This window comes from Crotalus tigris, unplaced genomic scaffold (assembly GCF_016545835.1).
Source record: "Crotalus tigris isolate CLP2741 ecotype Arizona unplaced genomic scaffold, ASM1654583v1 scf7180000017937.1871474, whole genome shotgun sequence".
Lineage (NCBI taxonomy): Eukaryota > Metazoa > Chordata > Lepidosauria > Squamata > Viperidae > Crotalus > Crotalus tigris.
The window spans coordinates 1,573,455-1,589,626 of NW_024096729.1; the positions used below are offsets into that span (position 1 = coordinate 1,573,455).

Here is a 16,172-nt window from a genome sequence, read left to right on the forward strand (position 1 = left end):
GCCTACCCACTAGGTTTGGGGCCAATCACTCTTTGTCAATTACAGTAAATTAGAATGTGAGTTGTCTAGTTTTTGTTTATCATGTGAATCCAAACACTGGACTGTCAACTGTCGATTACAGTTTAAGCATAGTTTCTGAATCCAGAAAACCAGAATGTAGTAGCAACTTATCCATCACACATAAATGTAAAGTTGTGAGGTTTTAAATAAAAATTGGTCTACCTGTCTTATCTATATTGAAGCACACACTTTGTGGAATATCCTTTTTTTAAAAAAAAATGCTTAAAATGCTTTAAGTATTCTGTAGAACTCATCTACTTCAAAATTATTTTCATCCATTTGATTCTCCCAGAATCAATTTTCATGTGCAACTATGCAAGCCAAAAACAAATACTCTTTGTGATTTAAAATAGCCTCTTCCAATGGAATTTTCTAGTTTTTTTCACCAAGATTAATCTCCTTAGGTACACTAAATATTGTTGGGACTATCAAATACCATAATTTTAATAACATCTAATCAGACTGGGAAAGGATGGTTTACAGTTACTGGAAAACTACCATTTGGATGCAAAGTTATGTCTGGGTAAAGAAGTACAGAATGGGAAGGAGAAGAAAACTACAGTTATGATGATCTATCTACAGGGGATAGATATTGGTATTACCAGCGTACATCAGATGGAACAAGAGGTTCTGGATAAAATGTGAAAATATACATAGGTTTGAAAACAATTTTGTTTATTTTAAAATTTTAAAAGTTTGGATAATAATCCCTAAAGCAATACATCATATCCCGAAAATATTGGCTATTTTGATATCATTCTTGGATAGTATTTGTTTAAAACTTTTCACTAAAGCTTTTTTTCCCGAAAGAATTTCCTTTCTCTTAAAATGCTGGTATTTATCCCAAAATACACCTGTACCTAGAATACAAGCTTTGCTCTATTTATTTCCTTTTTGTGGAAACACACAATCGATTCTTTAGTTCTGAATGGTGTTAACAGTCATGCAAGCCATTAAGCAAAAATAGAAGGAAGGAAAAAACCTATTGGGATCCAAAGTAGTCAAAATGCTTGGAATCCTTTGTGGACACCTTTATTATAGGGACAGCAAGGATGCACACACCTACTTTGGATGTCAATCTCATACACCTGCACTATAGAGATATGAATATACTTACCAGCCAGGCACAGAACTCAGTATGGCAAATTGACTATTATTCTGCTTCTTTTCATTTTTTTGAAAAAAGTTCAGGCATAACACATTCATATTTTGAAGAAAGGATTCAGAAGGAGGAGGGGGAAAAGCCCCCACTATCTATACAACCTATTCCTTCGAAGTAGAAAGTGGTAGAAAAAGCAGAAAGCTTGGGGAATTCCTTTCTAATCTCCCCACTTTGGATCAGCAGCAATTCTCAGCATTTATCCAAGAGAATATCTGCAGCCTGCTTTGGGAAAAATAAAAGAGCATGCAAGGGAATCAGTGGCTGAGAAGAATCTCTTTTTCAACTGATGCAGGCCAAAGTGTGTTGCCTGAAAACAGACAACTGTCACAATCCTTCACTTGAAAAGTAGATTACAGTAACAGATGGTGGTAATGGAACTTGAGCTGCTGTCAAAAGAAAAGCTGGCCAATAAATATCTTTCATTACCTCCTCCAGCTCTGATCTCTTGAGTCCCATCCCCCAATATTATTTCCAAGTCATCAAAACTTGTCACAGTATTTCTGCCTGAGCAGAATCTTTCCATTTGCTTATCTTTCCTAAACTCCTTCAAAGATACTGATTATTTTAAAATGTGCATCATGCTAAGAAAAGCTGATAGATTAAGCATTAGCAAATAATCATTTATTGTTAACAAAAGCGACAGCAATACAAAAAGACTCAAAAGCTAAATATGCAAATATATAGGGATATTCTGCTACTATTTTGGGGCTGCTGTGCTATTTTCATCATTACTTTCTGGAAATTCCTTCTAAGAAAGAACTACAAAATTATCTGCATATTTACCTTCAGGCAATGTTTGATGACAATGTTAAACCAGGATTCAGTAGTTTAATTTGCCTTTTCTGATTGCTTATATAATTTTTCCCAGCAGACCTAATTTCTGTTACTGAAAATCTAAGACACAATATTGTTATAATTTTGTTACATTCATTGCTGTTGACATCTACTTAGCACAGGAATGAACTCTTGTCCTTCAGATTTGCTCAACTACAATTCCCAGGATCCCTGTTATTGGGTATATTTTTGTAATATAATGAATATTTAGATAGAGCTGATTAATTCATAACCAGGAGACCATTGTTATTTGTGTCGAAAGTCAATTCAGATGGAGAGAGAAAGAGATGGAGAGAAAAAGAGATGTCTTCTTCTTTTAATCTTAAATCCTGATGACCACATGGACACAACCAGATAATTCTCTTGGGAACAGAACAAAGTGGTCTGCCCCCCCCCCACTCACCCACCCACACACACACACACACCTGAGATTTACTAACCACATCTGATTCTTTTCATTTTTTGAAATCAGCCACTCTGCAGCTTGGGATATTATGATTGTTACCAATCAGGAAATAAATCCTGTGTTCCGTTTTCTCTGAAACAAAATAAATATCTATTAACTTTATAACATTGTCCTGCAGCTCGGTCCATTCTTCCTTCGTATGGCTCTTATTTGAAGACATTTAAGAACTGTTGCTAATTTTATTTAGTTCTGTTTAGTTCTTTAGTTCTTGTCTGTCTTGCCTGAATTTAAAAGTTAAGAGAAAGTTGGAAAGTTGAAAAAAAAATACCTTGGAAGAAATCAATAGTACATCACTTCTCTATTGTTTGCCAAGATTGAAGAAACAATGTCCACGAATTACCAGGAGGCAAAGAAAAGACTTTGCTTTTCCTCCCCCAGATTTTCCATTTTGATGTAATTATTGTATTCCTAGAGGGAACTGTCGGGGGGGGAGTCAAAGAAGTCAAAATGGCAGCCATGACAGCAGGATTGAAGCCCCATCCTGTTTCAGTTGTCCTAAAAGGGGGTGGGGCTTTAACCCTGTACTATCTTTGACACATACACACACAGATACATATACATGTCCCCAGATGATGCCTTTGTAGGCTTGGACTGTAGTTTCTTCTTCTGGAAACATATTTCACATTCTTATTTGTGTTGAAAACATTCATCATATTGAGAAGCAAATTATTTAGTGTTAATATTTTTATAACCTTCCATGTGTTGTTTATATAAATAACAATTTATGCCTTAGGGTTATGAATGATATCAGCCACAGTGCCTTATTCAATAAACCACATTTGAAAGAAATAAGTGCTTAGTCGAGTTCGAAGTACAAATCGTAACAACAGCCAATCCAACGAATTATTTGGATTTAGTTGTATTTAGCAGGCCCTGGAAGCAACGCAGAAAGTTGTGAAGTCAGGGATCTGCAAGACTACATGCTATACTTTTGACAAAAAGTTAAAGTGAGGAAATGACAGAGAGAGAGAGGGAAAAAAATTATGATTGCTAGAACAAAATCCAAAAGCAGCATGGTAAAATTGAATGACATGTTTTAGCAATTGTTGGCAAACTTTTCTAAATATAAAGATATACCAGACAAAGAAGCGAAACAAAAGTTGGAAAGAGATCTTCCCAACCATCTCATTTTCCTAACCAAGAATAATGGGAGCAATTTTGAGGCCCAGGGAAAGAATTAAAACTGGAGAAAGTCACAATGACATTGCCTCAATTGGTAATGATGATAGACAATCAATAACTACAGCACTCGCTGGCCAGGAACACCTTTTTGTCATCTTTAAACTCCTTTTTTTTTCCCTTTCTCTTCCCTGAGCACCTGCTTTGCTAAAGTTTGCTCACATTGTCATTAATTTCATGGATAATTGATAGCTGTACCCCTCCTGCCAATGCTAAGAAAAGAATGGCAAGGAGAGGAGAAAGGCAGCTACTATAAATAGGCACAAAACAAGACCAGCTTGGCCAAGTCTTTCCCAGGTCTTAATGCTAGCTGCTTGCTGCCAAGCTCTCTGTGCATGAGGGCAGACAAATTATTCTCTCCACAGTGGAGAATTGGTGTTCTTCATAGAGCAGGTGAAAAATATGCCTTTCACCTTAGTACTTTTTATTTTAGAAGAGATACGGTATTCAGGAGGATCCTTGGCTTTATCCTGTCTGTAAATATAGTGCAGAGGAGAAGAAGTCACAAACACAGGACTGAGAGAAGTGGGTGGGATTTGACAGTCATGTGGAATCAGTTCAAGCATGAAAATCACAGTTAGTAATTGGGCTAATATCCTGGTCATTACTCTATATTGACAAATGTGGCAAGGAAATAATACCAGGCTTAATCAGTCACCCTAATAAAGCTGAAAGGAAGAAAGAGAAAAGAGGGCTGCTAAATTCATTTTCCAGCCTTAGTATGTTAATGGAAGAGGTGGCCACATTACCTTTTCTTCTTAGTAAAATACAACCTTACACTGGGAAGACCTGTGTACATTTTCAATTACAACAGTATTTGCACAGCACTAGCTTTGCCTCTACCGAGGGCTCCCCATCACTCCTTGGTACCACCTCTTTTCGAATACCATCTGCATGTAGCTAAGGGGACTGCAGCCAAGAAATTAAAAGACGCTTGCTCCTGGGGAGGAAAGCTATGGCAAATCTAGACAGCATACTAAAAAGAAGAGACATCACCCTGCCAACAAAAGTGCGTATAGTCTAGTTTTCCCAGTTGCAATGCATGGCTGTGAAAGTTGGACCATAAGAAAGGCTGAGCGCCAAAGAATTGAGGCCTTTGAACTATGGTGCTGGAGAAGATTCCTGCGAGTCCCTTGGTCAGTCCTAGAAGAGATCAACCCCGACTGCTCTTTAGAAGGCCAGATCCTGAAGTTGAAACTCAAATACTTTGGCCACCTAATGAGAAGAAGGACTCACTGGAGAAGGGCCTAATGCTGGGAAAGATTGAGGGCAATAGAAGAACGGGACGACAGAGAATGAGATGGCTGGATGGAGTCATTGAAGCAGTGGGTGTGAACTTAAATGGACTCCAGAAGATGGTAGAGGACAGGAAGACCTGGAGGAATGTTGTCCATGGGGTCACGATGGGTCGGGCACAACTTCACAATTAACAACAACAACAACAATTTATGCCATCAGATTCCTCTAGGATTACTCAAGTCCCACCTTCTAAAATGGTTAGGTACAGCCTCTACTCTACCTCAGCTGCCAGGCATGTAAAATACAATATTCCTGGCTGCCTTTATTGAAGTTAAAACAATAGTGAAAAAAATAACTTAAACTGGTCCTTACATGACCATTGTAGCATCCTCACCAGTCATGTGATCAAAATTCAGGTGCATGGCAACTGGCATGCATTTAGAAGCCAGATTTGCCTATTGTCCATGTGATTCACTGAACAACAGTGGCAAAAAAGTTCTGCCTTCCTTGTCACAGCATGGCGAAGCAGGAAGTTTACAAGCAAGAGCAACAGGGTAATAATTCTCTCCCATTCTCTTCCCAGCAGCTGGTTGTTAAGGTATACTGCCTGTAATTTAGGAGGCCACAAACAACCAAAAAATAAAATAGTAGCTACAATAGCCTCTTCTGAAGGCCTTTTAAAATAACCTAAATTGGTAGCCATCACTTTATCTGACGGCAGCAAATACCATGATTTAACTAGGGCATAAAGTAGAATAAAGACATTCTACTTTTGCTGATCTGAATTTTCCCCCATTTAGTTTTAATGGGTAGTTACCAGTTCTATCACTTTGAGAGAGGAAAAAAATACATTTTTCTTTCATCATATGTTCTTATCACAGACACATCTCTAATATGTCTCCCCTTACCTTTGTTCTTCCCTAAAGAATTTCAAACAGTAAAGTTTTTCTATATCATGAAGATTTTCTGATTATTATTATTTATTTTGCCTTTCAGTTAGGTGAAATGATCTACTGAATGCCTGCATTGGCTCTAATCTCCAAAAGTTGAGTGAGTAGCATACATTGACTCCATTTTGTTCAGATCATTAGTGTATGCCATTCACTCCATTTGGGAGACTATGCCATTGCAGTTTGGCTTCACACTAGACATGGAGTAAATCCTAACTTTCCAGACACTTAAGAAGATCCAAGAAGTTGCTTCTTTACAATAGGTTCACGAACATGACATACTTTTTTTTTTACTGCAAACTACACTGAAACACACATTCTGGCATACAAAATATCTTCCAATTGCTTTGGTAAATTCCATGCTTTTTCTTACCACCTTTATGATTTACATGGTTGAAGAGTAAGTGGACCCTACTGGTAATTCCTGATATTATCTAGAGATTTCCTAAATGTCATAGTTTTGCCCAGGCTTATGAGACAAGAAATCTAATAACTTCCTTCCCTAATATCTCTTAATCCCTGCCCCATGTAATATTATCAACTCTGTCAAAATACAGCATTGGTTAAGATGAGGAAGATAGCTTAGAAGGGTCTGACTCGTTCTCTTGGGATTGAAATGTTTTTGAACATTTTATCAAGTAAAGTTATCACTTCTCAGGATGTGATAGTCATTGATTTCTTCTGCTGTCAGAGAATTACACTAGATTAGAACTACCATATCTGGGTTATAAACTCAGATGGCCACTAGATGATAGCAAAGAATTAGATTTTGTTGTAGCTTTTTACTGCCATCTAATGGGTCAACCAGTCTCTGCAATCAAACATAATATCCCTAGATTAAATGATCTGATAAGCCACTTTGAGCTCTAAAGTGGAATCCCAGTATGGTCTTTATACAAGTCGTCCTCAACTTAAGACCACAGTTAGGACAATAAGAATTAGAAGGCAATTGTTAAGTGAGTCATTTCCTATTTTATAACTTTTTTGCCACTGTTGTTCAGTGAATCACATGGACAATAGGCAAATCTGGCTTCTAAATGCATGCCAGTTGCCATGCACCTGAATTTTGATCACATGACTGGTGGGGATGCTACAATGGTCATGTAAGGACCAGTTTAAGTTATTTTTTTCACTATTGTTTTAACTTCAAACAGTGGTTAACTGAATGATTGCAAGTTGAGGATTTCTTGTAGTGTTTTCTAGAGTCATTGTGCTATAGAATAGCAATAATCATAATTTATACCATTTCACTTATGGCTAGAAGTAGAAAAGTTCAGAGGTAACCTTGAAGAAGGAACCCAGTTAAATCCATGGATGTTTTTCAGATGCTAATGATCTCCTGAAAAAGTACAGGATAGTCAAAGAGATCAAACACAGAGTGGAAGAAATTAATTCACATCTCTAAGCACCACCAGAGGAAAAGAGAACAACAGAGAGAATTTAATGTGTATTTTTGTCTTCTGCAAATGAAACAAATGAATTCTAGGCTGGACGCTTTAAATATTTAATGCATTAAAAACAATACAATAATTTTCTTCAAACATAAGTATCAATTATTTTGTACGCTAGTAATGTTGGGCAATTCCCAAGCCAAACAAATGGCTTATTTATTTACCAGCAGCCATACTAATAAACAATTAAGTAAAGCCCATCAGAGATGAAACCATGCAAGTTGTTCTTACAGGATCATTGGGCTCAGAGATAAGATAGAAAACACATGACCTTTTTCAGCCTTTGCTAATCCTTTTATGGAAAGTGATTTAGGGGGAGATTAAAAAGCGCCAGAGTAGATGAGCAACAGCTGATATCAGATTACTCTGTTTGTCCTTTGGATTTTCGTGAGGACAGCAAATGAGATCCCCACTTGTAGTTAGCAACAGAGTCAGCTGTCTAGAAAACAATATACTACTTAAGACTTTCACCGCTGGTGCTGAGTTTCAGGGTTTAGTGACCATATGGGCCGAGGTGGCACACCAGTTAGAGTGCAGTACTGCAGGCCACTTTAGCTGACTGTGTTCAGCAGGTCAGCAGTTCAAATCTCACCGGCTCAAGGTTGACTCAGCCTTCCATCCTTCCGAGGTAGGTAAAATGAGGACCCAGATTGTTGGAGGAAATGTAAATATGTATATACATTGCTTACTGGTGTACACCGCTTAGAGAGTGCTTGCACTTAAAGCGGTATATAAGTCTCACAAATAAATAAATAAATGTTCCAGAGAACAGATTTCTGACATTTTGCTGGCAATGTTGGCTGACATCTTCAGAGGCAAAAGTAGTCTGAGCAAGGGCTCCAGTCTTTATAGCCAAGATTACTGACTCCTGAATGGTTAAGCTGGTTTCCAATTAGTGCAGATAGGTAAGGGTTGATGTCTAAGGGGCTCTTTCCAGAAAACTTGTACTTAGTAATTCTCCCATTAAACTACAGAGCTGACCTTAGTTATCCTACATTTGTAAAAGCACTTTACATTGCTGTCTTTAAAACCATTTGGAAATTCTGGCTGGTCCAGAAATCAGCAGCGCAAGTATCCACATAATTACTTTGTGAGCTTCGCTGGTTACCAGTGGAGTTCTAGATGTAATTCAAGATGCTGTTGGTCATCCATAAAGCCCTTCATTGTCCAGAGCTTGAATATTTGTAGAACTACCTCTCTCCAATTGTTCCTGCCCATCTCTAAGATGGGGGGGGGGCATATTTTCTGGTTCTCATCCATTAATCATGGCTGGTTATAGGATCCAGGAGACAGGATGAACTATAACTCTCAACATTTCATCCTGTTGCTCAGGTTCACTGAACTGAGGGGAGTTGTAGTTTAGTGACAGAGACATGCACTATTACCTTCTGCCACATAGAAAGGGAACTGTTTTTATTTTTCCTTTAAAAATCATTTTAAGATGTGAACCAGCAATGGAATAAACACCATGGAAGCACAAGTTACAAGTTTTGTTCTGCAATAGATTCTTGTATGTTTCTCAGTAATAAGATGGGAGGAAATTTTGCTGGTGAAACTTTTTCACATCATTACATCTCCATGCTTAAATAAATTTTATGTACTGAAGCAGCCTTCCTGAACCTAATATTCTCCAGGTGTGTTGGATTACAACTGCCATTGTCCCTGATCATTAACTTCAGCAGTTAATTAAAAGGCATGCTAGGAGGTGGAGTAGGTGGAGATAATAGAGTCTATGCTGATCTTCTGCTGTTAAACTTAAGAAGCAGGAGGAAAGAAGGAGATGGGTCCAGATTTGCTTTTTCTTCTTAACTCTTTAAAGGAAACTATCATATTGCCATTAAAGGGATTCTCTTTCATTCATGAAGTTATATTGATGTACTTGGCTAACTAAATCAAGGAGGAGAAATAAAGGGAACTGCTTAGTCAACTCCCCAAAGCAGATGTTGGAGAAAGGAACATTTGGCAAGGATCTCAAAACAGGTCAAGAGACTACTCTAAAATATCAGATATTTGCCATGTCACCCCAACTGAGCAAAAACTATACTCCTTTGTCCTTCCCACACTCTGAGAACAAAAACAGAAAATGACTAAGTCATTAGGCTTTTGTAATTTTATTTTAAAATGCCATTTTAGAAATGAAATGGCTCATTTGGAGGAAACGTGCTGGCTGAAATTCTCAAAGAATGGTGCCCAGAAGTGAATTGACTGTGGCTAGAAGGATATAAAGTTGATAGTAATGGAACTGAAGTAAAAGTGCTTGGGGAATATTATGAGAAGGATACACATAGGTTTTATTATTTCTCTAGCACTGGTATCAATATATTTCAAGATTCAAGCTCTTGGAAATCCATTCAAGGCTAGTTTAACCTTTCTATCGTCTGCATATCATATACAATTTCTTATCCTTCTGTGGAATGATATTCTAGTCCATATCTAATGTAAAGATCAAAAAGGTCTATCAAAAGAAAGAATTCACCCAACTAACAGTTAAGACCAAATCAGTGAAATGAGCAAACACCGAGGCAGGTGTGGGTGACACACTTAAATTGATCTTCCCTTCTATGATAAATTGTGAAATTATGCATATAATTTGGCAAGTATACATACAAATTAGAAAGCATAATATTGTTCAAATTTGGATGTGATGATAAGCATGGTTTACAGGGGGAAAAAACTATTTATTGTACTCATAGTTTACAAACCAGAGTGGCTAGATTCACATAACATACTAAACTGCATATTAATGCAATTAATGTGACATAAAAGCATTTGTAAAATAAATAGGATAATGGATGGCACACATTTTATTTTTATAGATATAGTCTTTGAAACTAAAAATCTATCCCCTTCATATATTGGGAATGTGATGAAAGCAATTGCACAGGGATAAGGTGAAAAATTTGTGTAGTTGGGATATATTGTGCTTTATTTAAGTGTCAGTAAAATCTTGTATATTCTTCTGCTTATTTAAAAGAACTAATCTTTGTTTTTGGAGTTGAACTAGACACAAGATTGAGCTATAACCTCTGTCCATCACATGAATATTCAGGTATTTATTATAATAATTTACAAGGCAAGCTAAAACCATAAAATATGGGTATTAAATCATATTGATATACTCCAAGCTACTTTATATAAGTATTTGGAAAGCAGAAGAATTTTTAATTTTATTAAATATATTTAAATAGAGGTTTGGAAAGATGCCAAAAAGCACTCAGAGAATTTTTGGTTTGGCTTTGAAAACAAATAGTGCAATCTTTCCTTGAACAGGGAAAAAGTATAAACCAGGAGGACTGTTCTCTTTCCCCTAATATCAAAGTTTGTGGTAAACTAACTTGTTCCTCATTTGCCTGTGCCCAAATTCTAATTGAGGCTGAGTCAGTTGCCATAGGAATCTTATTCTTGATTCATGTTGCTTGTTAAAGGATCTTGTGTCAAGGCCATCCTTTCTGAGTCTTCTTAAAAAAGAATAATAAAACTCTTTTTTGCTATCATCTTTCACACAACATCTAAACTCTTAAGATCTTCCAACATGGGACTCAGTGTAGCTGCTGTGGAGATTAGATGAAGGAGGAAAAAATTGATTAAGTCAGATGGGAACAGTTTGGCATATCACCAGTTGAGTAAGATTTCTGCAATTTGGAGGCAATTAACCTCCCTATATAATGGTTTTCTTTGAGAGTCATACCCAGTTTTTGTGATGTCCTAAAGCAGGGGTGTCAAATTGCCGACCTGCAGGCCAGTTGCATCATGCGGAGGCCATGCCCACCCCAGCGAAAAAAGTTGTGATACATCGTGACACATCACGTGATGTGGCAAGTTTGACACCCATGTCCTAAAGTATAAAGTTAACTGTTAATAGTTAAGGTGCAAAGAGAAGAACACAATGAAAGATGCTTCTGAATAACAGGTCTTAAAGAGAACGCCATGAGAAAGAAAACGGCTTGTGGAATATTAGAGGTTTGCAGATGATAAGCTTACATTTAATAGTTTCTAGAATCTTCTAACATCTAACACTTGATGAAAACTGCATCTGACCCGCCCCCCAAAAAAATTATTCTTTAATACTACTTGATTCCATCAAGCATTATTTCTGGCAATAACTCAGGAGTGTTTTAATGCCATCCTTCAATAGCAACAGCAACAGCACTTACACTTATATACCGCTTTACAGCCCTCTCTAAGCAGTTTACAGAGTCAGCATATTGCCCCCAACAATCTTGGTCCTCATTTTACCGACCTCAGAAGAATGGAAGGCTGAATCAACCTTGAGCCCATGAGAATCGAACTGCCAAACAGCTGGCAGCCAGTAGAAGTAGCCTGTAGTGCTGCATTCTAACCACTGTGCCACCATGGCTCAAAATCTAAGACAAAATACTGAACTTAGTTAAAGTAAGTTAAGAAATAATCCCATGTGCATACATTATCATGTGTTATTTTAAAACACACTAATTTGTAAGGCTGAAGTTACTAAAAGGTTTTACTATGTTTTTAACTTTTAAGTTCCTTTGAAAGACATTAACTAGAGAGATAGTATAGAAAGACTGGCAAATAGATATTCTTTTAGCAGAGGCCTATCAGTTGTACAAATGATTTTGACTCTGCTATCAAAATAAAACATCCAGATTAAGCAGATGCAAAACGTGCCTCCCAATCTGTGCAATTGTTGTTTGCTTGTCTTGATCAATATTAGGCGCAACCCTAATTCTCTGTCCCTGTTCAAGCAGAGTTTAGAATATTCTGTTTTTGAAATAGATCAGACATTTAAGACAAATCAAAGCTTTAGGCAATGTTCAATACCAAGCATAATGGTTCGTTTGCTTCAGATTAAAAATAAGCAGAGTTCACAATATAGTGTGTTTGGTTTGACATTGGGTTTTGTAAAGTTAAATGCTGAAGACTGTTCAACAAATCATAATTACAACAAATGATGATTTGGCACAGTGAACCCAGTAATTTTGTACAATTTTAGACTATTTGCACAGCTATTAATAGCAAATAACTTCTCTTGCTTCCAAGATATGGGTTATGTCTATAAGTACAGTTAAATATTTATGTACCATCAAAAGAGCTTTTAAGAGCATAATTACTCAGCTATTAATCCTTGTTGATTTTTGCAACATAAACAATTGAATATCCAGGATAAGTCATCCAAGATGTTGTGCCACTCATTTAACAGATGTATATATAACTTTTATGTCTTTATGGAATGAAAACAAATTTGCTTTTTGATTCCGTTATCTGTTATTTTATATTTTAAACATATATTAAAAGTTTTGCTCTAGAAACATCTCAAAGGATATTAGTCATTAATGATTATAAAAACAAGCACATCTTATATTAGATTTTTTGTAATAGCTTACTCTGTGTAAACATGCAATTAAAAATGGCATAATTTATACTTTATAATCAGGTTTCCAGAACACATCATAAACCTGACATACAGAAATTAGTCTATCAAAATATTTGCCACCTGCTTGCTTTATACAATTCATTAAGACATAAAGCATGGCTTAAAAACCAGAGTGGTTGGATTTACCTAGCATACAAAACCAAAATAAACTGTGTTATATTTTAGCATATTTTATGAACCAGGTCACTGCATTTGTTAAGAATCTGGCTTCAAACTCTTTCAGGATAAAAGAGTATTCAAACTTACTAGACTAGCCCCATTAAACTGAACCTTTATATTGGTTGATTTCAAGCAATCCCTAAATCAGACTATGTAATTTGTATAACATGGTTTATGTCTTGGCATGTCATCTGAATAGAATCTATTAGAATTTATAAACATAATTTCTCTACAATCAAACAAAATATCTTTTGGTATCATGTATCTTCCATATTGTAGAGCATTGCAAATGGATTTCAGTAAATAAATCTTTGCCTTGAACTTTCATCTGCAGAATTCCATACAGTTCAAAAGAACATATAAAAGAATTTTTGCAGATTTTACTTCAGCATCATAGAAAGGCCTGACATGCTGAGAATCATGGAAGAACAATGATTGTGTCCTCACTGAATCAAAATATTTTTATTAGTGCAACTAATAAATTAAAATGTCACTAATGCCATGTCAACTATCCATTAACTACTGTTGTCCCCTTCAACAACCAGGACAGAAGTAGGAATAGGATCTCTCTCTCTCTCTCTCTCTCTCTCTCACTCACACACACACACACACACACACACACACACAGAAAGAGAGAGAGACAGGGAGGGAGAGGAGGGAGGGGGGATTTAAACATATATTCCCCCTCATATTCCCCATATATTCTATGTGAAGTTACATCTCAGCAGTTTTTAATCCAATGAGTAGAAGGAACGATACTTTCTCTAATCTACTCAGATATGCATTAACTTCCTGGATGTTTGGGAACTTCCACCTAGAATTCAACTATCCAAATAAAAAGAACAAAGCTATAGTGTCCTTGTGTCCTCTCTTGATATTACTAGACATGGGGTTTCCTCCATGTCTGGAAGAACTCAGTATCACTTGCAGCTTGATTCTGTCTATATTTACAGCAAATTCTATGGGGCTCTCTCCAAGAAAGACTGTCCATCAAACTTCAAACAAAGTTTTCTTTCAAAGAGTTTAATCAAACCCTTTTCCTTTACTTTCAAAGTTCATCCTTTGTATGTTGCTAATACTGAGTATGATCTTAATGTCAAAGTAAAGCTTGATCATCACTGTTGTGGGTATGTACTTTTGAACACGTCTGTGTTTGATTACAGCTCCCAGTAATGTCCCTTGCTGTTTTTAGCATCTGGTGTAGTCATTAGCCACTAAAAGGGTAGTTACCGCTGATGTTGCAAACACGACCCAAGAGAACAGCTCTTCTGTCTTACCCCCTCATTATGCTAACAGCCTTTCAATGACTCAGACTTCTCTACATCTTTGGTTTTCTGGTTCATTGCTTCCAAACCAATTTTTATTACATCTCAACACATTCAAATGTTTGGCTTATCCCTGTGTATAAGTATGTTTTTTCCCTCTTCCTTCCACTGCATTCTCACACACATTGTAGAGAGGGCATGGCCTTAAAAGACAGGAGAAAGAGACAGTATCAAAGCAACGGTCAGAGCCTGGGACAAAGCATCTCAGCAGGCTCCTTCTCTTGTTCACACAAAGATAATGGGAGGTAGAGGGAAAATGCATTCAGACTTGCAAGATTCTATTACTATAGCTTTATGATAAAAATAGTGCCAATCTATATGGAACTGGTATCCTAGTCTGATCCAATTTGAAGGGCTAATACTTGGCCATATTCAATGTAATAATTCCAGATGTAATAATTTCCAGACTGCCAACACTGCATGGTGCTCGGTTCCACTTTCTTTTGGCTCAATGCTTATACACACACAGGGATACTGGACATTTTGGGGGCATCAATTAACCTCACACTGCTTTCTGGGAATACACTGTATAATGTGACATATTGATAAAGTGGATTGTGTATCCTTACAAGCAGCATTCTTCCAGTGGTGGAAGAGATCTCTTTGCCTCCAGGTGCAAATATGCTGAAAGATCATATTCATTCATTCATTTCATTCATTCATTCAATTAATCAATCAATCAATATTTAGGTATTTATTTTTAAGAAGAGTTTGTCTGAAATGGTATAGGATTTCCTGCCTGAGCAAGGGGCTGGACAAGAAGACTATACATGGGCCATATGTAGAGGTTAATACAGCTGCCTAACATGCACACAGCTCAGGTTCGAATCTCAGAAGGGTAAGTCTGGCTGAAGAGAGTTAAGAAACCCGATAGTTAAGTTATCCCAGTTCTCCCTTTATTCTTTGTTAGCAATCTAAATATATATATTTAGCCCCCCACCGAAACAGAACACTCCCCCAGCCAATCAGAGCACAGCCAACCCCCCAGCCAATCAGAGCACAGCCAAGCCCCTAACCAATCAGAACACACCCCCACCCAATCAGAACACAGCCAAGCTCCCACCCAATCAGTTCATACCCCCACTGGCAGTTAAAAGGAAGAAACAGCTAAGACCACACATTGCTCCTCGAAGCACGAAGCTGAAAACACCAGCCTGAAGATGACAAATGGGACTTCATCGAAACGTCGCCAAGACACTTCCAATTTCTCCCGAATAACACTTTGTTATACATACATACACACACACCTAGGTGATTCACTTGGCTTTCATACTAAGTAGGATTCATGATCTCTTGCTTTCTAACCTTTACACTCTCACTTTCTCATTGGCCTTAACTACTAGACTAAATTGGCTAATCCCTCAAAATGCCTTCTTTTATTTTATAAGGCTAAGATACAAAGTTAACAAAATGACCTGAGTTTTGGTATAACCAAAGCTCTGCACATCCATAAAGCCATATCAACCTGTCACTGGGGATTTCTTGAAGATAAATCAAGGTCCAGACCACATTTTAATCCAGTGCCCAAAGCATTCACTTTACTTCCATTACCAATCGTCACACTGACTTGCCAGTGAGGATTGCTTTCAATATCCATCATTGGAGAAGGTCCTTACATAATGAGGCAGCTGTGACCCTTGGCTGCACAGACTACTGCAAAAGTCTGTGAATTTTATAGTGCCTGTGATACAACTGGTAAGTGCATGCCAATGCTAATAATATATGAGAAAGATAACATGAGAGAGAATGGATCCTGCCAATCTCCATGGGGCTTGACACATAATTCTGTGTTTGAATGCAGAGTAGGTAGATAGCACCTTATTATTTATTTATTGTTGCATTTTTGAACCACTCATCTCCCTCAGAGAAGGACTCAGTGCTGTAAAAACAGCATATAAGAATTAAAAATATCAAAAATCTAGAATTTAGAAGGA

At 37.1% G+C, this 16,172-nt stretch overlaps 1 protein-coding gene across 8 annotated transcripts in view; it reads right to left on the reverse strand.

Annotated features, from left to right (window-relative positions):
- DGKI (diacylglycerol kinase iota) overlaps positions 1-16,172 on the reverse strand; it is a 260,970-nt gene that overhangs the window by 196,056 nt on the left and 48,742 nt on the right. Inside the window, exon 1 of one of the 8 annotated variants that reach the window (XM_039344774.1) lies at positions 1,178-1,244. The exons of the other annotated variants lie outside the window; for them this stretch is intronic. The gene's annotated coding sequence lies outside the window, so the exon portion shown is untranslated. Of the gene's footprint in view, positions 1-1,177; positions 1,245-16,172 lie in introns of those variants that run through there. 8 annotated transcript variants of the gene reach the window in all.